The sequence below is a fragment of the Protopterus annectens genome, chromosome 6.part0 (assembly GCF_019279795.1).
Source record: "Protopterus annectens isolate FY-2018-M chromosome 6.part0, PAN1.0, whole genome shotgun sequence".
NCBI lineage: Eukaryota > Metazoa > Chordata > Ceratodontiformes > Protopteridae > Protopterus > Protopterus annectens.
The window spans coordinates 408,667,402-408,691,247 of NC_056737.1; the positions used below are offsets into that span (position 1 = coordinate 408,667,402).

General features: G+C 37.4%; 1 protein-coding gene across 1 annotated transcript in view; it reads right to left on the bottom strand.

Annotated features, from left to right (window-relative positions):
* The window catches only part of FMN1 (formin 1), a 1,985,060-nt gene that overhangs the window by 1,661,164 nt on the left and 300,050 nt on the right, over positions 1–23,846 (bottom strand). The gene's annotated exons all lie outside the window — the stretch shown is intronic.

A 23,846-nucleotide genomic window follows, 5' to 3' on the forward strand; every position in this document is an offset into this window, starting at 1 on the left:
GTCCCTATTTCCCATCAAATTACATTGTGTGTTAAATGTATTTGAAATAGTTTCTGTCCATAGTAGCCGTTTCCCTACCCAACAAATACAAAACACTTGGATAAAAGATGCATTTGCAGCAATATGGTTGCAATGTGTCCTAGTTTCTGACTTTAAATTTCAGCAAGGTTTACAATACTTAGCAAAAGTCCTGCAAAATCACTGAATAAAAGATGCCTGTGGCTATTAAGGATTACGCTGTTTTGAATCAGATGACCAACACATTGGATAGCTATGTGACCTAGCATTACATCATCTTAAGTGAAAATATTCCATTATACTTACAAGGAAATACTGTGGATGAAATCACATCAAAAGTTGCACAGGCATTTGAGCATCATTCTCTTCTGTTAAGTCACCAAGAAAGGTGTCAAGCAGACAAACAGAAATACTTTTGTGCTAGACCCTCTAAAGTGAGATTTTTGTTATGTGGAAAAAAAAAGACAAATGTTTTCAACGTGTATTAGCCAACAGAATGTAAGAGAATGTCCTGGAATCCAACTCAAGTGTACAGTAAGGAAATGGGAGAGTTGGGAGAAGGAAACAGGAAGTTGTGACTGCCTGAAGTCATTTCTTGAAGAAACTAGTTAAGTCTTCATGTCTTAAGACCACCAAAAGAATAGGACCAGAGCAGTCAAGTGTGTGCAACAGGCCAGAAGTTGTGTGAGAAATTAGGTCCTGTGACAAACAGAATGCAACAGCCTTTCAGGGATGCAAACAAAATATAGCAGGGGAGAGGCTATGAAAGGTATTACCATCAGTGTCTTAAATGGTGTAGACCTCATGGATCTGGTCTTCAAAGCAGACAACACAGTAAGGGAAATTTATACATCTTGGCATAATGGTCCAGCATCCGTTCAGAAAGTAAACTAGGAAATAAATAATGGGTTTTAACCCTTCATTGGCAAGCAATGTAATCAGTCAAGAGTGAAGACGAAGAAAAGCAAGGTATGATGCAATGCATTCCAGACTGTGTCAATACATACAAAAGCTAATTGGATGATCTTTGTTTACTTTATATCATCATTTAAGAGGACAGATAATTACTTCCATATATCTATGTAGATGGATGGCGGGATTGAACAGCACAAAAAGAGAAGATGCATAATGTTATATATTCAAACAAATCTATGTAAATTGTTAGTGAAATGAAGTTTATATTGTAGGCATTTTATATATACTATATAATGGCATGTACTAATATAAACATATAGATTAATTTCCCCTTTTAAAACAACAGCACTAACCAAATTACAGCACAGTCCAGTACATTTCTAATTGTCTAAAACACTGAGGTTTTAGAAATTGTTTTAACTTTCTTCTAAGATAAAACTATATTTTCCATAAAGAACTAGCATTTTCTAGTTTAAACTAATCAGAATAAGAGAAAGTTACATGGACTGTGAGAAACTGCCAACTCATAGGATATATTATTTTCTGTGTAGAGCCAATGACTGATTCGGGACTAACTAAATTAGGTTGCTTAACAGCAGATTTGTTTTCACTCAATATTATCAGATTAATTTTATTATAAAAGTAAAGAGATTCCTATTCTTGGGTATGTCTTCTTGAACTTTTACCAGTTACTGTGCCAGTCGGCCTCCTAAAATATGTACCCCAAATGTGACAAATTAAGAAAAAGAAAGTTATCACTTCCAGAATAGAGCTCTTATTGTCACCATTCCCTATCACCAGCGCAGCCTGTCAGGCTCTGTCCTGAAGTCACTCATTTGACATCTTTTTATCTTATCAAAGAATGCAGATGACTGCAAACTTCAAAGTAGTATAACTAACTCCATTTGTATCATGTCCGTTTCAAGGTTATGCACAAGTGGTACAATAGAAATAAATGATCTTGTTTAATGTTAGAAATGAATGGTACAGAAGAAATGACCTCACCTTCTATGTCAATGTGACATTCTGGCATTTAGCATTTTGCAACTCCACCCCCATCATTTGTATAAACAGTTTATGGGCAGCATCTAAAAGCTGACAGAATAGCAAAAGACGGAGTTCTTGTGGAGAGTATTATTTCATGTGATACCCATACAAACACTGCTTTTCATAACACATATGTAGTTGCCAGGAGGCAACTGTCCTCCTTGTATAGAGTTTGTATCAAATCCATTGTAGAATACTGTGACCTATCCCAAAGTATACTCACATGTCATGTGACATAGCTGGTGAAGGTAGAAAGAATCCTCACAAAGAGTACAGAAGCACTTCAAGGCTTCCCTTACAAGCAAAGGCTATTGGTATATCATATAACTTCTTAGTGGAGACCTATGCCTAACACAGGCACCATTAAAGGTCTCCTCATTATCTGAACACTCTTGTTTAGAATACATCTCTAGTGATATGAACCCACACTAACACTTGGTATCAGTAAAAATTAATATCAACCATACTACCAACCATACAACATCTCAGAACTTCATATCTCAAAGACTCTCACACCTGTGGAATAAATTCCCCCTCTTAGTCTCAGACCATCAGTCCATACCTACAAGAAGGCTGACTACACTGGTACCCATGAGTTCCAGTGGATCCAGTGCAACTAAGTGATGGCTATAAGTCTTAAGATTTTTCACCAAGCCAATGAACCCTATAAGGAACAGCCAATTTTGTCAAAAAGCAAACCTCAAATTTAATCAGACTTTCAAAAGACAAATCATCCAAAGAAGCTACCAACAGCAATTTAAAAATAAATTAAAACGCACCATTTACCTAGGAGCATAAATTAAAATGATCTTTTATTATCAACTTAAAACCATACTAATGCTTCAGCTAGAATGCTTTCAAGGTACGAATAAAAAATCTACATGTAGAACAAGCCACTCAGAATACATTCAGAAGATTAACAGCTACGAAAAATCAAAACTGAAAACATCAACCACACAAGATTGAAACAAAAGCTAAACAACCAACATTTTTACAAGACCCTCGTGCCCCCCACATCCCTTGGTACTAATATGTACCAACTGCAAGGTCACACAAAAGTGGGAAAAGAGAAAATGCAGTTCTAGTGTAAAACCCACTAAAGACCATTCAGTACTAGTTAAAAGCTAGTAGCAGTACAACTCACTTTTTTGCATTTTGACCTTGTGTGGTTGATGTCTTCAGCTTTGATGTTTGAAGTTTACTAACTTTTGAAGGAATTTTGAGCAACACTAGATCAACAGCTGCTACATGCAATACCCCAATATTTGTTTTGGATCACTGGTGCAGCAAGTCATACTGTATCCCCCCCCCCACACACACGCACACCAGAATGGGAAAGCCATCAATGCTCATTTGCTTCCAGTACCCCTCACCTCAGTCAAGCACCCAAGCTTCTAGAGGAACCCACGTTTTCTGGATTGTAGCCAGGGTTTTTCCCTCTGTACTACAGAGCCAAAGTTTATACACATCACTGTAGCAACCAACCAGCATGCTCCTGGAATACAGACTTAAGGAGAACTTGCAAACTCCACCAAGAAACTGACAAGAAATCAGGAATAAATGCCAGAACATAGATCACTGGAGAAGAGATCTCATTACTAAGCCACCATGCTGCTTTTGCTATTTCTTCATGATAACATACATCTGATGTATTGTGTTATACTGGCAAGTGATAGTTCAACTGCACTACATTGCTGATTAAAAAAGAATCACATCGATGCTGCTCTTTGACAGATGTTTATCTTAAAGAAGTAGAAAATGTGATGCAAAGAACTGCCATCAGGTGCTGGGTGAAAGGTAGGTAAGTCTTACTGGTACTAGCCTACGAACATCAGTTCAGAAGGTGATGTCATGTACTGAAACAGTAACCTATATTAAGTCTTGATTCCAGGGAAGTCCTTATAGAGGTCATACTCTTGTCTTGGGGTACTAGAGCCCTGATTAATTTGCTGTACTTTCTCTCCAGTCAACTTCCATGTCTTCCATTCATGGGTGAGTTTGAGAAGGAAACACTCAGCATATTTTGGGGGAAGACCCCCCCCCCCCACAGAAGCATAGGGAGAATATTCAAAGGCCAAATGGGCACTGGCTGGAGGTCAAGATTGAATCTTGTACCGTGTGCATGGGAGACAAATACCTTAACCATTGTGCTAACTGGTCTTTCTACATTGTGGCAGCTCTTTCACTGACAGAAATCTCTCCACTTAACCACTAGCACAGGTTAGTGTGAACACTGTATGTCAAAATTCAAAGAAGCTGAACAAGGGGTCATTATCAGAACTGGTTTGCTTTTTTTCACTTTCACTGATTGAAAAGCTCTCGATAACAGGCACAATTTTCCTGAAGCTGAATTTGCTAGTTCCCCCCCGTATGAAAATCTAGACCTTTTATCCAGAATGATATTCAGGTATTCAGCTGTTGGCATGAATTAAAAAGTGTCTGTAGACATCTCACCATGGACTCTGAAAGTGAAGATATTTATAACAATCAGTGCTTAGTACAGGTAGCAGCCAAGGTACACGAGATGCAGATGACCATCGGTTTTCCTTCATCTCCAGAAGCCATATGTTTTTACTCACAGTTGATTTGTTTTTCTTTATCCTGATTCTCTTTATATGCAAGTAAAAGTGCTCCAGGATAGTGAAAGACTTGCAATATTTTATCTATATGTATGTATGTATATATATATATATATATATATATATATAGATATATGTATGTGTGTGTGTGTGTGTGTATATATATATATGTGTGTATGTATATGTGTGTATATATATAGATATATATATATATATATATATATATATATATATTATATATATACATACACACATATATACATATCTTACACACACACAATTTCCATTCTGAACAAAGCTTCCTCCATCCAAGGCTAAAGGTCACATGTGATGCTGTAGAATATTTCTGAGTACTCTGATAAGATTCATATGAAAACCTTTCCACTCCCCAAAATGAATCATTTTAGCCAGATGTTCTACAGATGTTGCAGCAGCTGACTTGATTTTGATAATATACGTGCAACTGTGAAATAGCAACTAAAATGTCTGAAAATTAAATTTTCTGCCAACAATGCAAATATAAAAAAACAAAAGAAAAAAAACATGTAGACAGGGACACTGGACTGTACAAGATGCATCATTGTTTCTTCTGTGTACCTTTTGGATCGACAAATTACTTATACCTCATATTCAATATTATTGTTAAATCAGAGCTATTTTGCAAGTCATTTTGCTGCTTTCTGAAAAGCTTTATTCATAGCTCTCAACCTCTTAGGACAAAAAATCTGGACAAAGTTAAAAATAATAGGGGACAATGTCCCAAAAATAGGGACAAATCTTAAATATTGCTCTTATTTAGAAAGTTGCTAGAATAAAAGCTCGTGTTACCGTGTATTTTCTGAAGGATATGAAGTCAAACTCAAGTGAATATCATTTAATGAATTCAATCCTTACTGATTTGTAATGAAAATCCAGAAAGTCACAAATTTCATGAGGAACAGACCAAAAATCTGAGGCAAAAATCTGGACATTCTGTGAATATCTGTACAGTTGAGAGATATGTAATTATCGACATACCAATCACAGAATGCTTCAAAAATACCCTTCTCCTGTTCAATGGACTAGCACAAAGCACATTCGTTTGTATCATCACTGATGTTAGCAGAAGTCAGGATGGCCTTGTCTTTTGCATATTTCCCATTCCTGAACAAGACATGCTGGATTTGTATTTACATTGTTTAAATCTGTCATATCCATACTATTAGCACAATTGCAATAGGATTGCTGTTCAGTGTATTTATAAAGCACAAATATTTTATCAATTTTATCTTTTCAATGAATTTGTTACTTTTCACCAGATATAACCAGGGCTTGTCTTGTAAATGTTAGCTATTCAGCAGTATAGTCTTTGAATTAAGATAGGCAAGATGCTTTAGAATGGTTAAAACAACACTTTTCTTCTCAAAAAGCTGCAAGCAAGTTCCATTCATTAAATACCTCATCACAACTTAACTACTGTTTTAAAAATTCTACTTCACATACTTGTATATACAGTAAACAGCAGCTTTACTTTACACACGTTTGCATTTTACTTGGTGCTTTGCCAATCAAGCAACTGAAAGTGAAAACTCTCCTAACATTGTAATTCAATGCCCTCCTAAAGTGTGCCAGTTTTGTGAATGCAGAAAGAATATCACAGAAAAGGCCGATTTAGCATTTCTGGAAATGCTGGGATAAACAGCAGTACAGCTATTCACAACACTTGCTTGAAAGCAGTTTAACAGACTCAGTCCTGGTAGACCATCTAACTCCTGACTTCCAGCATGGAAGGTCTAAATAACTAAATTTAAATGAAACATGCGTGGGCCTCACCAGAAATATTTGGTTCTCTAATATCCACTGACTATTGATAGCTGTACATTAGAAATTAAATTTCAAGAGTAAATGAGTTGTCTTATGCTATGTGGGAAAAGGATGTTACTAATACAAGAGCAAATAGTTTAGTTTAAAGGTGGAGTTATTTCCACTGCTGCACTCCTTTGGCAAACAAAATGACAGCTGCCCTGTAAGTTTGCTATAGTCTGTCTGGATCCAGATAAAATGCGGTGACATAATTGTCCATCAGTTTAGGAAACCTTGCTAGTAATGCATGACACAACAATACATGCTATAATCTAAAGACTGATAATAGAAAATGCAGCATTAGTGTCTCCAGTACATACTTCTGTGGGCATTTATACAGTACAAAAGTTTTGTCTGCAAACCTGTGTTTATTGTGCATATTGCTAGTGACTTAATACACAGCATATACTAACAATGGGTTAACAGATGCAGTTAAAATTCTTTGAATTCCAAACTTAGCAGTAGCTCTTAATAAGTAGGGGGACAATCACTGGGGAAGAGAACATGCTCCTTGCAGGTTAAAAGCTATCCGTTTCCAAGCACCAGACTGTTACTGTGGAGATGACCTATTCACTGAAGCTTGTTTTGAGAAGGTCTATCAGGACAAGAGTAAGCTTTTCTTCTTCTTTTGAATGATTCAGGATACTTTTTGATTTTTGAATTAATTCTGACTACCCATGTAAAATGTTTACACAAATTATATACATATATATATATATATATATATATATATATATATATATATATATATATATATATATATATATATATATATATACACACACACACACACACACATATATACACATATATATATATATATATATATATATATATATATATACATATATATATATATATATATATATATATATATACATACATACATACACACACAAACACACACACATACATACGTGCACATACATGTATGTGTATGTTATTTTTTTCTTTTTGGGGGGGGGGGGGTTGACCAAGAGTTTGTTACTTTTTTATTTACAAAGTCCCAAACTGATTTTCACTTAATTTGTTAATGCATTGCTAGGCAGTGTGTATGTCCCTTGTTGAGAATTCTCAGTGCTGAACAAACACACTGACAGCAGGAGTAACTAACTGTGTCGGATCCAATGCTGTGAAGCTCTGCCAAGTGATACTAACAAGCTGGCAGTACAAACAGTGATGCAGACACAAGACCTCATTGCAACAGCCAGCATATTAGTTACTAGGAAAACAAGAGTGTGGTAGAGAAGGCAAGCCAAAGGGCATGGAGGCAAATAGAGTAAAGGGAAAACCAAGTATAGAGGTTGTAAGGCTTGTTTTTGATCAACATAGCACACGGGCTGTCATCCCCTCAAACAGGCACAAATGCAAAATTAATTAGGGATAAGGGCCCAAAATTAATGAACCTTTTTATACACAGACACTTCTCTCAAAATTGACAGAACAACAGAATAAGTAAGTACGAATATGCATTTTGTAAAGAATAAATGTTTTGTAACAGTAACATCTGCTGTTATTTAATATCTGTAACACTCATTTTGTCACAGAACTACAAATTTAATGAGCGATACAGCATAGGTTAGAGAGAAAATCAGGGACGCCCCTGAAAAAATCATGGACTGCTGACAGGTATGCTGGCAGGCAATTTTGAAAATGTAGCATTTTGGCCGAAAATTTGAAGATATCAGTTACAGTCATATTTCCTGAGCTGAAAACCATTCAGCTGTTTAAAAAAAAAAAAAAACGAAACTGTCAAGACAGGATAATTTTGCTCAGACAGCTTTAAGACAGAAGATACCATTGACTCAAAAGGCATAAAACCAGATATACTTCATATTAGCATTCCAAATGACGTATTTTCATTAGTTTTAAAATCATGTAGTAGTCTAGCACTAGAGACATACTTACCATTCTATGTACTACATCTGTGCTAGTTAAACATAATGCCCTGTACATTTAACAAGTGTGCGAACAATATGTGTCTGTCAAGTCCCCATTTGCTATTTATCAGTGCACTACAAGTACATATTCCTCAATGTCAGTACTATAAAAAAAAAAAAAAAAAAAAGCCTTGGTGTAAAGCCTCTTCACCCATTTTGGGATGGATCTGGAAGGTGCTGCCTACATCACTGGTACCACAGGGAGATGAATGGTGTGGATTCTAAAACACAGCTGAAGTCAGAGCAGTGCGTAAGAGTCTTACACAAGCAAAATTTCTAAGAACTGGCTGCATGTTCAAAATACGAGATTTATGTTCTTCAATACAAAATTAAGATCAGAAGGAGATGCCACTTGTTTTTAAGTGGTCTAACATATAAAACCACTTTCAAAAAGTCTTTCACGTGGAATAAGGAAGATGGGGAATAAAAAGGCAGAAACAGAGAAAACATGTACCTTTACAGAAATGTACACTAGGTGTGAGTTGACCAATTCACACAGGTAATGAAGAACCAGAGAAGCCCCACTTGGTAAGAATCGGGTTCTCTTATGGCACCAACAAGAAGATATTTTCTATTTGGTTAAGTATGATTTCTACTAGCAGCTTTTCTAGCCTCTTTTTAAGACTTGCTGACTGTCCTCAGAAAAAAAAGTACAGGTGCTTGGGATCAAAAACACGTCATCCAAACTGTCAAGTGGAGAATGTGAATGTTGGGGTAGATTAGGATCCCTTGTCCTGTGTGAAAAAATTAATTCTGTGATTAAGGTTGGGTAACTGTCCCTGGCCAGAATGCATGAGAAGAGAAAACCACTGTTGTCTGGATCAAAAGGGAGTCACCAGAAGCTTCCCTAGCAAGTCTATCTTGAGATTTAGATGGACTTTGAAATTAGAGGAAAGGGAAGAAGAGGAACATTCTTGTTCATAGCAAGGAAAATGCTGGTCTTTTCCAGGGCTTTTTGCAAGGTGTCCTGGAATACAACTGGTTTAGTTGTCTGATGAAATAGGAGACAGCCAGATCTACAAGGAGAATTCCCCACAGGTGGACAATTTCATAGAAGACCTCTGGATATAGCATCCACTTCTGAGGGTCTACCTGTATCTGCTCAAAGTGTTTACTTTTGTGTTCTGCTCTGACAAATTATTAGCAGTCCACACAGCGAGCTTGTTCTGTACTGCCATTTCTCAGGCAATCATGGGTAATCTGCAGTGTGTATATGACTTTGTTCCCTTTGTTTATTTATATAAATCACTGTGGTGCTGTCTGTTATCACCAACAGGGGATCCACAACTGATTTAGAGCTTTTACAGATTTTTATCATAGCCGACATCTACTTGAGATTTATATACTTGCTCTCGAGATGAGGATCCCACAGGCCCTGAACCCTGATTTCTTGAGAGATTGACCCCATGTAAAGTGTCTGCCAAAACTGACTGAGAATGAGGATGGGTAGTAGACGATGGGAGACCTGAATTTAGCAAGACTTGATTGGCCCACTTTAACAGCTCCTTCTTTATTAAACTGAGCACAGGAATATGAAAGGCTAAGAGACGATGATGCTGGACCTAGACTGATTTGACGCAACATTAGAAATAGGTCCATTAGGAAGAACAAGGCCAAACAACCCACAATTCTGAGAAACTATCTTTGTGTGTACATGTTGAACTGGGCTAGACTGAAGGAATGAAGTGAAAAGAAGCAGTGTGTGTGGAGCAAGGTAAGCAGTGGATAAGGAGATGTTTAGGAGACGGCCTAGAAACACTAACCTATGAGAGGGGTTTAAACAAGTTTTTCCTAGATTTAGTTTGAAACTCAGGCTGCGGAAAAGGTGATTAGTTAACCAAAGATCTTCTACAGTGTCTTGGATGGAGGGAGCTGAAATGACACAATAGTCCAAATACGAGAAAACACAGCTGTCATAAAGTCTGCAATGAAGACTATGATTGGGACTAGGCAGTTTGTGAAAATTCTTGAAGGAGAAAGACCAAAAAGCAAAGATGTAACAAAGTACAAAACTCAGGCAACAAATCTAAGGTAATACACCTATACTTTTTGTAAATTGTGAAGTGCAGGGTAGGCATCTTTGAGGTCTAGACTGACAAGAAAGGACTTGGGAAACAGAAGTAACAGTTTGTAAAGTTATTATCTTGAAGTTTGAAATAAAAAGAAACTTGTTTTGCACTGAAATTTCCAGAATTGGTCACTATGTGCCTACCTTTCTGGGAACCGGGAATATTCTTGAACCGCCTCTACCTCTCTGGGATGGAGGCACTGGTTCTACTATGCACTGTGATCGCAGGGCTGATAAGATTTAAGGAAACGGATGGCTTTGGTTTGTGTTTTGATAACAGATGTGACAGGATTGAGAAAACAAATGGGTATATATTTCAAAGAGGTCATATCCCTGATTGAGATGCAAAATATGCTCATTGCAGTCTGCAATAGTTCTGGATTATTTTTAGACTCCAGGCCATCTGTAGATATCAGTTTCCAGAAATTAAGACAGTAGGAGAGAGTTTCAGCAATTTGGAAAGGATGGCTGAGGTGTCAGGGGAGAGAAAAGAAGCACAGATAGTCATTTCTTTTGAAAGGAGGGCTCTTGAGATCTTGTTGCTTTCACTTTTAAATCTCCCCAATATTTTTTTTCTTGTACTGTTTGGAGGACTTTTGCTAAGAATATTTAGAAGGCTTTCAAAAAATTGACCAGAGAAAAAAGGATAAATCCTTTGGTGCTTAGGGATAATGGACAAAATGAGTGCCTTGACCCTGTGATTCAACTTTCCCCTCTCTTTCAGTTTCTTTAATACTTCAGCTAAAAAATTCCTAAACTAATAGTTCCTATCAAAAGGAGCATTCAGTTGCTGAACCTCATCATAATCAAGGAAGTTATGTAATCTAATCTCTGTATTCCTACACATAACTGTACCTGCAGCAACAGCCCTGGGCACAGCATCCACTGTGTCATTAGCACACACACAAGAGAATCCTTAGTGACCTGTGAGGCAGAGTTTAACATTTCCAACATGGCAGATTTAGAGACAGAGTTTTGTTAGGAAGGTGAGGTTTGCTGCACATTAAGAAAAATAGATAATACATACTTGTACAAGTAAGTTTGGCTACTAATTGGTCTAAATGCCGAAGTAGAAGATGTACAGACCTTTCCAAAGCTAGCAAATGAATAACTGACTTAGTTATTTGGTATAACAGAAGCAGAAAAGGCCTTAGATGGATCCCCATCAGTACAAATGATGGCATGATCTGATACTGGGATTTTATAAAGAAATTTATGTGCATCAAGCACCCTATAAAATCTGAAAGGACACTGTACTGTGTTGATCCCCTAAACAAAAAGAAAGAAAAAAAAAAACAGGAGTGGGCAGCATCTTTTAGGGAATTTGCCATTGAACATTCATCATTCCTAACAGATGCAATGATTTTTAAATAAACTTTAAACAGACTTTTACACACAAACACACACACACACACACACACACACGATACTAGCAAAACTACTTGTAGTACACCTTTCCCTGTGCTGTTAATTTAAAAGATGAAATGAAAGCTATGAAAATGCATCCTGAATTCTAATAAAAACATTTTTGTTGCATTTTATACCACAGTATTTAAAAAGAATACATTTGCCAGTGTATAATTCCCAGTCTGACATGAATTCAACCTTGCATACAAATGTCATATCTCCTTCTAAATCTTCTTCTTCTTTCGGCTTTTCCCAGTTAGGGGTCACCATAGCGGATCACCTGTGCACTCATCATTGGCAGTGGAGTTTTACAGTGTTGAGTTGCCAGCCCAGCACCCAACCTTCCACAGAAGGCACACACTCATGCCTAGGGCCAATTTAGAGAGTCCAATCCACCTACAGCTTGTATTTGGGATGTGGGAGGAAACCGGAGTACCCGGAGGAAACCCACACGACCACAGGGAGGACTCCGCACAGAAGGCACCCCAACCAAGAATCGAACTGGAGAAACTCTTACTGTGAGGCAGCAATGCTGACCGCTGCACCACCGTGGCCACCCATATCTGCTTCTACATATTTTTATCAATGTTTTAGAACAAGGTGGCTGTGTTACAGCACAATTCTAAGGGAAGCAAAAAGGACAACATAAAATTGTGCACCTGTATAACCAAGTAAAATAAGCCGTGTTTGTTACAGTATTTAAAATGATAGAACATATCACTTTTCTGAGACCTGCATTTTTAGTTTTGATGTCATACGAACATGCTAATGATATAATCCAGCCATATGAAGTTTTTCAACCTAAAATAAATATCACATATGCCTGTGGTAAACTAAACAGAAAGTAGTAAAGCAGTCATATGGCTATGCAGGCCTATGACTTGTGCCTAGTAAAATAAGACTACATTTTTGAAACTGTTTGAAATTTATTCGCAAATTCCTCAGAAAATATTTCAGTACTCAAAACCTTAGAACATACTTTGTTGGTGAGTTCAGACAAAGAAAAGTAAACCCTTTTTCTTGTAACGTGCATCACATAAATCTAATTTTCTTTTTTTTTTTTTTGGGGGGGGGGGTAGTGGACATGTATAAACCCAGTCACTGAAGACTTTCACATTCAGGAGAAATACATGTTTTATTAATTCATGAATCACATACAACAAAGTTATACATCAGCCAGACAGCTGCCCTTCCCTAAAATTAATTCAGTCGTAATCAATTAACCAATCCCTGCAGTCATCCAACAAACGTCTGGTAAATGTCATTAAAGCAAACAACAGTTTCAGAGACTCTTCTCTAACCAAATAGCAAAAACTTGGAACACCTTACCCCAGCATATAGTCAACACTACTAAAACTTCTAAATTCAAACTATTTCTCAAGGAACACCTTCACAAAAGTGGCTATGCTCCTGTAATACCCCTGGATAATCTGGCCGGGCTCGACCTCTCCCTTTCCTAGCTGCTCCCCTCCACATCCTTTTCTGCTATCCACATCACTGTTTATCTCTGTTTGCTGTAACACCTAAAACCTATATGTAACTCATCTACAGAATCTCTTTACTTACTATTCACTTATGTCTTGTACAAATACAGCAAATAAGCTATTTTGTAATCAGCCATGTTATTGTTTTAACAATTTCTACTTGCATTTAAACAACTTGTTTATTTACGGATACTATGCAAATATAATTTTAGAATAAACTAGGTTGTAATCAGTCTTATTATGTCTGTCAGTTTCTACCAGTGTTGTAATTGCTTAGTTATGCTATGTGATCTATCATGCCATGCAAGTTCAATTAATCTTGTAACTGAAATGGAAGCTTTTCTCCCCAGGCCTCCACTGAAAACAGGCTATTAGCCCAGTCAGAACTTCCTGGTAAACACGTGTAAAAATGAATAAATACGCTTTTTCTGATTTGTTTTTTTTTTTTGCACCTGCTGAGACTTCTCTGTCCATGCCTACAACTAGTAGGGTTCTTGCTTGCCAGCATGACTGAAAAGCTCTCCCAAAGGACATAAATGATTTGACTTATGGGCTCACACTGATTTGTCTCATAACTTGTGGGTCTGGAGTTCAGTCCTGCTCTTTTTCCTATTTCTGGGTGGAGTGTGCATGTTTGTTTCATGCCAGAGTACAGATTCTGTTTGAATACTTAGTTTTCTCCCATCTCTCGGACACATGCTGGTTGACTACCTAAGTTGCCAATATAAATTGCTTATAACTTTGTTGCTATGGCTCAAGTCATGCATGAAAATGGTCCAAGAAGGGTCACTTTATTTATTCTAAGTAAAGGAACATTAAACACTTGGCACAGTGCCATGGTATACAAGTCTGAAGCCCTGAGTCTGTCTCTGACAATCTATGTTCGAGTAGCAGTATAGATACTAGAGGGCCTAACTGAGGGATGAATGGAGTAAGCAGCCAGTGCCAGCTTTTCCCATCCTAGGGGAAGAAAGGCAGCTTGGACTGCTGAACTGATGACACTTGGTGGAGAGAGAAGGTGTATTGTCTGCAGCAAGAAACCTGGCATTAACATGCTACTAGTAGTACTCCACTCAACCGAGAAAGAGTAGAATGTGTGAGTAGCACTCATGCACATAGTAGTAGCAGATACGGCTGTAGCATGCATATTGCTAGATGGCAGGGATCAGAAGCATATCTAAAAATCCCCACCCTCTCAGCAGTTGACATAAATCTTGCCCCATGACTCTCATGTCCCTTTGGGACAACTAGGATCTTCCTTCCCCTAGGAGGAATGAATGGGCCCACTGGGTGCCCAAAAGGGAAGCTTAATGGCCACTGTCAGGGTGTGGGGTCCATGAAATTATAAAAATAAAAAAATAATCCAGTTTAGAATTTCTTAAGTGACTACCCATAGTTCCATGTCATTCAAACATCTGAAATACAAAATACTGCCTGAACTTGAGATATATCTGAAGCAGAATTCGAACTCTGACTTCACATAGGGGTCATAATCCCTCAATGTAAGGTGTTTCACCCCAGCAGTTTTTACTTTATCAACTCTTATGCTGTTGCATGCTAGGTAAAGGGAATTTCCTCAGTGCAGACAATGTTTTTACACAGTTAACATTTGCATTACTGTGTGACACTCCCTGTATTCCACCAGTCTCAAACACTATCCATTATAAGCATCAAACATTATGCTGTTAATACTGTAACAAGCTTGTGTCATCTCCACTCACAACAAGGAAGTAAAAATGCACTCTTACATACATACATATCAGCTTGGACAGTATTGGAAATTGGTATGAGAGCAGTCAACCATCTGTATCAGAAGAAAGGTGTGATTTTGCACACAAACACTTTTTGTCCTAACACAGACTTTTTAAAGGGCAAATTAACTATAACCAGTTGCCTGATTCCACTGAAACTGTAAGGTGGCCATGGATGTTACCATCTATTACGTGCATTTATCTGGATTTAGTCAAGGTTTTACACTGGCATATGCAGCATTATTAATAAAATTAAATTATCTTGCTATCAGATGGGTAGCACAATATTTAAGCTCATCAAAAATGAGATCCCCTCCCAATGGCCTTCAAACTATTAAGAGATGCACCAAAACACAACAGTAGAAATTTTAACCACTCAAGTCCTGTACTCCAACCCCCCACAAACTAGGCTTCACTGCACAGACCATGTTTTTTTTAGTTCTTGGTCCCAGACTATGGGAATCTTTCCCTTTTTTTCTTAAAGATCATTCATCTTATCCCATCATTTTCTGATCAGAAATAAAATCACATTTCTTTCAAAACTCTAGGAAAATGCAACTGCTCTCTCTCATATAACTTAACCTCTTGCCTACCATTCTTCCCTCTACATTCCACGATCTGACGTCTACTTTGCATTGCGATTCTTTAAGCATGCCAACTCTGACTTTCAGTTTTGTCAGCCACTGTGTATATACTGTCATTTATTTATTGCCTTCATATCCTAAAGCTAACTCTTTGTATATATGTATATATTACATTTTGTCATTCACTCCATATATAGATATAGATATATATATATATATATATATACCTATATATATATATATATATATATATATATATATATATATATATACATATATATATATATATATATATATATACATACATATATACATATATATACATACATTATATATATATATATATATATATATATATATATATATATATATATATATATATATATATATATATATATATATATATATACACACACATATATATATATATATATATATATATATATATATACACATACATTATATATATATATACACATACATATATATATATATATACACATATATATATATATATATATATATATATATGCAAATAAAACCTCTAAATCCCAACGTTCAGAAGTTTGAAGTTTTGGAATCTCGAAATGTATCAATGGAGATCACCGTATAGTGTGGAACGGGAACTTTGCCATTCTCTTTTCTATACTGTGATCTTGGAGTTGGTATATTTAAGTTGCAGAGAGTGTGGGGGGTGCATGGGGGTTGCCCCCCCTGCAAAAACACGATGTATGAGATTTTCTTCACTTAGGTCTTTTTTATTTTTAATTTCATGATTTCAAGACCTTGAACTTCTCTGAACATCAGGATTTAAAGGTTCGAGGTTTGGGGATTTTAAAATTTAGAAGTAGACACACACACACACACACACACACACACACACACACACACACATATATATATATATATATATATATACATACACAAATATATATATATATATATATATATATATATATATATATATATATATGTGAAAATTTCATATATCTCTTGCATTTACCCCAGCTGGAGACCAATATACGTCCAGTGGGATCAGTGTTCGATCCTGGTTAAATTCAAAATAAAAATAAAATGATTAATAGTTGAGACATAAGTAGGTTATGTCCAGGCATAGTATTGCATGGGGTATTATGTGTGTAGCAGTACATCATTACTGAGACCAACTTTGTTTCAGTTTCTTTCTTGCTCACAGTTCTTTCTTCACTTACAAATCAGCAACTTTTCTTTACCAGACCTTTTTAAGACTAAATTGGCCACTGATTTATGCACATATTTTTAATGAACTGCAGATAACATTCACTCACATCTCTGACTGTAATTACTGAGCAGTCAAACCATGATAAATGGGTATAGGGTACTCCATTTTGAAAATAAAATGGAAATTTACTTGTTTCTGAAGTGTAAGCAACTAAATAATCATTATAATATCATGGTTCTAAGAGCGATTTTCCTCTAATACTCTTTTTAGAGGAAACTTGAAAATGTTCCAAGGCACACATGGGTCTATTCCTACAAGATCAAAGTACAGCTTATTAGGAACTTACAATAACTGAAGCTGCTTGAGTACATTCATTGTCACAGTCATAACTTCTATGAATTCCTGCTGCAGGAGCCCAACAGCCAATCCAACTTTCAGAGCTCTTCACATTTCTCATCTGGCACCAATCAAACACCTCCCATCCAGTTGTTGGGATGCTGGTAATATAAGATAGGCATCAGCTGGTACCATCTTCAGCTCTTCCTTGCCCTGGCCTGACAAAGGAATAACTAGATGTTGCAGAGCACAATGGGTCCTGGAGAACAAATCAACAAAGATAAAACTCCCAGTCAAAAGGGTCTAAACGGTCTCTCTGGGTGCTATTAAGAGTCCTAGGAAAGTAGATGATATAGGGTATCTACCCTAAACTCAAGTTGCCCAGGGGATGGTGGGAGGGAATTAGGACTGCAACAGTAATTAACATCAACAATTATGTTAAGTTCCTAACATAACTGTATTATGTTTATTGTAATACTCACTACTGCAGTCTCTGGGTATATTCTCAGAACCTAGTTCCAATGATGCAATGAAAATAATTTTCAACCACTTTTAAGACATGGGCGATTGCTAAACATTTTGGTTCAAAACAGGCCCTTGAAGTCCTATACCTTATCTGGGTCTGGGAGATCTCTTTTGGTTTCCATTTAAAGGAGTTTTTCATCCTTTAAAAAGGTATTCAGAAATGGAACACTGTCTGGTGGGGAAGCAAAGGATAAGGGGTTCTCAGTATCTGATGCAAAATAAGAAGGGAAACATCTAAGCCATATAACTTAGCTCATCTGCCTCCAAAGCTGGGGTACCAAAATTCCCCACTTGGGAAGGTTCTTTCCTCCTCCTCTTTAGAGCAGCCCCGTGGCACTGATGTCATGTCTGCAGCCAGCTGCCTGGATTGGGAAAAGGAAAAAGAAAAAAATCCTAAGCCAGTGTCTGTAGCCAGCTGTCTAGGTTTCAAAAAATCCATAATATCCTAAGCTAACAATTAAATCATGAGAAAGACCGTGGGATATTTAGGAGGAATGAAAATCCACACATCCTGTTCTGGAATAAGCTGCCAGATGTCCATTTAGATTTGAACAGCTTTGCCAGAGTTTAATTGGGGCAGCCATCTTGGAGGACTTGTGCCATGGAAGATCTTGGATACCTTTTATTCATTTTCTACTAGCATCTTGATACAAAAAAGAAAAAAAAACTTGGGTATAATACCCTCCCCTTCACTTACTGCAGTCTGAACCTGAGGCATCCTGAGAGGCCTCTGGACTGACTGCACAAAGGATTCAACCTACAAGGATGTACCATGAACAGGTCATATCAGAGACTTCAGTAGTGACTGACCAGGGTATGCACCTATAAAACACCTCACTGACTTGTATTTCATCAAGCTGAGGGTGAATGTCCCTTTCTGACTGCCAGTGGTCTCCCAATACTTTTCGATCAGACATTTCTCCACTTAATTTCTTTTCTTGGATATGTAGCAGGCAGATGACTTGGCTGATACCAATGTAGAATGGGACCCGATGTGTACCTTCTTTGGTGCTTGGTATTCCTGCAGAGATTGAGCATGATGCTCTACTGTCTTGGAGATGAACAGCATACAATGGGGATGGTTGGCTATGTTCAGGGACAGTATTAGTATTTTGGGGGCTCCCAGCAAGTGTCAATTTGAGGGCCCTTGGACACTTCTACTCTAAGCATCTCCCTTTAACAACCACACTCCCCAATTAACCTTTTAGTTCACCCTGCAGAGTTTTAGGACTAGTACACCCTCCGAGTGAACTGTAGCTACAACGCTCTCACATTAGGTCAGGCCTGTGTACTGCAAAATGTTGACATCTCACAAAGGGGCAGTCACAATGACTGGCATTTAGTTGCAGTGTTGAAACATTTCAACACCACAATTTACTCAGCTAGTTCTTAGGTGAATTGGTGCTCAAAGCAAAGAGCTTCCACTGCCCACTGTTTCACCCCCTCCAAACACACATGCTACTAGACCCACCCTCCTACCCCCATTCCCTGACTACTCAAACCATACATATTACTGTTTTCCTCCTTTCCTCACATTTTGCCTTGCTCTCCAACTTTTTGCAGACACCATGGTTTATATATGGTGTGAACAATTTTTTTTTTTTTTTTTGCTATCTTTTCATGAAAACATGGCGTGAACAAAAATTCTGTTTAATAAAGGAAATTCAGTGTTACTGTTCAACTTTACGTCTCCCTACACCTGGTTAACAAATCTTACCTGGCCAAGACAGCACAGTAATAACACTGTAGGTAATACCTGACGTAAGCCGGAGTATGGGGGCTGCCAGGTCCCCAAAAGCCATAGTGCTATAGAAGTGATGGTGCATTTTAGAGCATTTTCCCAAACTTTTGATCCAGTCATGGCCTGATCATAAGTACAAAAAATATATATATAATTCAGTCTTTTTTTTATTTTCAAGGAAGACACAAGTTGTGCCTAATGCTTAATGTTCAAAGCTGACAAAAGAGCAGCTCACAATAAATTATCTAGGCAAATGTTTGAGAGGATACATAAATCTTTGAGAATACTGCCTTCTTACCCCCCCCCCCCAAAAAAAAGCCATTGTCTGTGCATCCCTTTGGTGTTAGATCAGGATGAAAGCAGAGTTTCAAAATGGGCACAATCATGTATTTCAAGTGACTGCTGTTATTTATATATATATATATATATATATATATATATATATATATATATATATATATATGGTTTACCTTTGAATCGATGAAAATCAACTATCCGAACGGCCCTTTGTGCGAACCGGAATGACGAAAACGGTCATTCCGAACTGCACCAATGTTTGAAAATCAGCAAATCGAAAACCAGATTCACTGATTTTCGAACTACACTAATGAAAACGGATCATAATGCAGGGGGGCAAGCCCCCCTGCACACCCCCACTACAGTGGGGTAAGGGTCCACTTCCCGATCCCCACTATATTGCATTCCGCACCCACATTGCCAATCTTGCAATGAGCGAATATCAATGTGCATTCGCTCATTGCATATTTAATCCATTTCTATTCAGCTATCCGGAATCTTGAAAACTTACTTCCGATCAATATACTTTTGACTATTGGCCTTTCAATTATTCAAAGGTAAACCATATATATATATATATATATATATATATATATATATATATATATATATATATATATATATATATATATATATAGTGAAAAAAATAATAGTCACTGTAATGCATACCAACATGTTGTTCTTAGAGCGTATACTGACCCAAAACAAGCTATAGTAACTGCCTTTACACACCCTTTAAGGTAACAGAAACAATGATCCCAGCCCATACACAAGACATAATGACCTCCTGTGCTTACCTCTGAGGTTAACTGTGAGGGGGAAAGTAATGCCCACACCTCCTCCCAGACAATCTGCAGCAACCTTTGGTAAAATCTCTGAGAAGAGCAGTTTTTAGGTAGAGGCTACCACTAAGTCCATGTCAAAATCCAGTTATACAGTCTTGGTGTGGGGGCCACCAGATCCCCTAGGAATCCTAACAGTCAGAATGTTCTATAATGTAGTTTATGTCTTGTTTCTGAAATATAACTACTTAGCTTCAATTTTATTCCTACCCAGGATTATTGTAAAAATAAAAACCTGTGATTTTTCATATGCACACACACACACACACACACACACACACACACACACACACACACACACACACACACACACACACACACACTCTCTCTCTCTCTCTGTATGTTCACCTTCACAGGAAACTGAGGGAATGCCAGTTTACCTACTGCATGTCTTTGATGTGCTGGAATAAGCCAGAGCACATAATGAGACTCAGAGACAGGGAGGGCATGCAGACTCCACATATTAAAGCCACAGCGAAGAACTCAGCCAGAGCAAAGCACTGTAAAATAGCAGTGCTACTCACTGCACTACTGTGCAAATATGCAGCTGCCTTCACACACATCCTCTTCCTGCAAAACCACCAAAGACAGCAACCTATCATATGCAAGGTGTATGGTTATGATGCTAAGTGAAAAAAATTATGGCCACCTTATAACTCAAATACATTTCAGCCATGTCCCCTCATACACAAGCATAATGGCAGGTCCAATGATGTTTGATAGAAAGTGAAAAACTATAAGCAGCTTGCTGCTCTTACATTGCACCCCCCCTCCGCATGCACACCACAAACGTATGCGCGAGCACACACACACACACACACACACACACACACACACACACACACACACATACACATACATATATATAAGCGATAGCAGTGTTAGTTTTACACGGATTTCAGAAAATAGTAGTGCGTAGTGCAACATGAGGACTGCCACAACAGATCAGTGATTGTCGTTTCCAGCAGTCATCAGTAGAAATGCATACCTTGTACTGCCCTGGATTTCTCAGAATGTCTCACATTTTGCCCTATCCCTTGTAGAATTTTTGATTTGCTGGCTACTCATTCAGGATTACAGACAGTGATTAATGGAAGACATTAGAGATTCATACCTATTATCGAAAAAAAAAATAAAATGCATGTTGATGCAAAACACATTATTCTATTAACTTTTTACGTGAATTAGAGTCATATTTAAAAAAAAAAATTCCTGATTTTAAACATTTATTCTGCCATTACTTTTAGTTTTGCCCAGAATTCTTGAACAAAGAAGTTTATTGTACCTGGTGTCCTGTCAGTATTTATAAAACTCCCTGAAATAGAAAATCATCTCTAAAGACTGGGAGCATCTGTTCTTAAAATCCCAGATAAGAACGGAGTTTGGTCACTGCAAGCTGCCAGACTAACTCTTATGTTCATTCACTGATACTGGCTTTATCCTAACAGAGTCATATCAAGTCACTGTTTAGACTAACAAACGCATTTGGAGAATAAATATTTTTTTTTCTCTTCTCATTTTCCCCCATCCAGCAGCTTTTTAGGGCCTCAAAACAGTTGAGAGCGACTAGGAGGCCCCCTGTAGCCTCAGGTATAGAGGATGCCTACAGTCAGGTATGCTGTCAGTTTTAGTAGACAGAATGCCCACCCACAGGATATAACCAATTCAATGGCACTATATCAGTGGTAAAAAATTGCTGTGATCGGGGATGCCTAGGATGGGGGGCGGGGGCTGCCCAGCAACTGCAAGGTTCACTAGTGCCTGAAACCATCTATGACTATGTTGCATTCCAGACCTTGGCAGAATACACAGTAGGAATGAACATCTTTGTGACTGATCCATTTCCTGTACCCTGTACAATTATTTACTTTTTCAAATCCAGAATGAGAGGATTTGCCACAAGAATGACTTTACAAATAAGAAAATATTTCCTCAACATGGTATTTGTCTGAGCTCTGGAAACAGGATAACATGCCACATTGTACAATCTGGCTACTCTAGAACACATCCTAAATTGGACAGCAACATCCCACCCTCAAGAAACAATTGTAATGGGTGACTTTAATATGGACTGGCTCGCCTGTAGCTCTCAAAATCCTACTGACCACATTAACCTACACAGTTTTCTTACAAACTATCCAAACTTGTACTAGAGAAGACAAAACACCAAACAAACATTCAATTCCTCAACTGGATCCTTACAGACATGCCAAATTTAGCAGCTTCAGTGACCATACTCCAACTTACATTCTCCAACACCAAATAAATCAACAAAAACTTACCACCTACCACTGAATCAGAGATATGAAAACATTTATCCTGCTAAACTAGTTTTAAAAAATGCAACTGGGCACCACTCAAAAATGTTCCTTTAGATGCTGCACTTGAAAACTTGAACTCAACCTTCCTCAATATCCTAAACATCTTGCCACCCCCCTCAAGAACAATAAGGATAAAATCCAATTATGCCCCCGGCTAACTAAAACAAAATCTCTGTTAAAAACTAGAGATAAGGCCTGGGAAAAATGGCTCAATGACAAAACTACAACTAACAAACATATCTAAAACTTTTTTTTCAAAGGGTTTACCATTGGCTGTTCGCTTTTTTCTTTTAACAAATATTTTAAATATAGATGCAGTTAGGTTATTAAATTAGATATGTATGGGGATGTAGTCATTCAGAAACATAGTAGGTATATGGCATATATTTATTTATAAGAAGCATTGTCAGGACAGGATTGTGGCATTTTAGTACAAGTTAATTACAGTGTAAGTAAGTATAGGAAGGAATAGATTTTTACAAGCAATGGGCAATCGCCAAGTTTTGAATGCACTGAGCACTTTAAATATGGAATTGAAATACCAGACAGTAATGGATAGATGAAGGGGATTGGTTGGTAATTTGTATTTAAATCCGTCATGGTAAACAGAGTGTTCTGATGAAGTCTATGTATTGATAGATGAAAGTGCTTAACCTATGTTTGGTGTACAAGTTTTAATCAATTAGTACGTTGGTTTTGTAAATAAATGGAATTTATGGAAGTTCAAGTGCATTCGTATCGGTTTTAGCAGGGAACGGAGTTTGGACTTTTATTCATTATTTTCAATTGTTGACCGTTCCTATTTGGTGAGGTATATCTAAAACTGTGAAATAAATATACAAAACCTAAAAAATCCTACAGCCAGGACAAACTAGTACTCCCTCCGCAACACTCACTGATACTAAAGACAGCATAGCCTCACAATTACAGATAACAGATACTTCACTG